This window comes from Hippocampus comes, unplaced genomic scaffold (genome assembly GCF_001891065.2).
Source record: "Hippocampus comes isolate QL1 unplaced genomic scaffold, H_comes_QL1_v1.1 C16910952, whole genome shotgun sequence".
Lineage (NCBI taxonomy): Eukaryota > Metazoa > Chordata > Actinopteri > Syngnathiformes > Syngnathidae > Hippocampus > Hippocampus comes.
The window spans coordinates 1-1188 of NW_017840935.1; the positions used below are offsets into that span (position 1 = coordinate 1).

Below are 1188 nucleotides of genomic sequence, written 5' to 3' on the forward strand. Positions count from 1 at the left end.
AAATGCGAAAGATGAGAGGTGCATGAATGTGTGTCATAGTGATGCTGTTTAAGAATTAAACAGCTCTTAATCCGTAGCCTATTGGTGTTTGCTTGAGGTTGGAGTGATAAAACAAAAGCTTGACTTTTGCCATGTTTTTATTCCTGTGCTGAATGGACTGCTGTAGTTTGAGGACTTGGTTTTGCAGGTACGGACTTAAACCAGAGCAGACTTCTCTGCATCTTATGCATGGTGTCCATTGTTGCATCATTATCATTCCTCTTATGCCCTCTTTCTTAATTTTTATTTGTAGTGGCCCCTTTCGTCATCTTGCATGCATTCATTAGCTTCCTCCTCGTCTAATTCCTTCTTGATGTCCATGCCGTCCCCTCCCCTTTGAATGGCTTGACTTCATCATTCTCACCTAGATGCTGCTCATCGGGAATGGCTCCTTTTTAGTTCCAAATCATACACGGTGGAATTTCCAAAGTCAAAAGTCATGCTCGGATATAAAAGATTTCAATATTAAATTAAAACCTTGTTAGAAAATCTCGTGAGACTTCAGGACAGGTGGGAAAGGTGTGGAACACCGTTCACTTCAAAACTTCAGTATCACACGAGGGATTGCAGATTCTGACTTTGGAGGTTCCACCAAGGCTTACAAATCGCATTGCTACATTACAGTCTTATTCTGCCCCCATCATATTTTCCAAGGTGGAGAGTCTGCAAGCCATCATCAAAGACAAGTTGGAGGACCACGCCTCCTTGGCGGCGGCCAACCAGCTGGCACAGAGAGAGCTTGCCGAACGCAACGAAGAGATCGACAAGCTAGCTGTGCGAATCCGTGAGCTGGAGCAAGCGCTGCTCAGCAGTGCCGAGTGTAACGGAGCCGTTGGCCAACTGGAACAAGAACTCCACCGGGCCAAGTTGAGGGAAGAGGAGCTCACGCAAGTGAGAGCTATTTCTATTTACATATTAAATCCCGGCGTATCACTTGCTGCCCTCAAATTTTGGCTTGCAACGCTCTTAAACTTAACACGGTCATTTCAGCCTTACGTTAAATGAATCTATTCTTGAACATCCTTCTCAGGATAAGCAGGCACTGGAACAGCAGCAGTTGTCCAATAGACTTCAGATATCTGCGCTGCAGTCCAAACTGGATGAGACGAGACACTGTTACCATAACAGCACGTGGGAACCGACCCAGGA

At 45.5% G+C, this 1188-nt stretch overlaps 1 long non-coding RNA gene across 1 annotated transcript; it reads left to right on the plus strand.

Annotated features, from left to right (window-relative positions):
• The first annotated feature begins 22 nt into the window (after positions 1-22).
• LOC109509477 (uncharacterized) lies at positions 23-1182 on the plus strand. The gene is made up of 3 exons (XR_002166952.1): positions 23-187; positions 694-930; positions 1070-1182. It is a non-coding gene; the product is annotated as an uncharacterized LOC109509477 (long non-coding RNA).
• Positions 1183-1188: the final 6 nt, after the last annotated feature.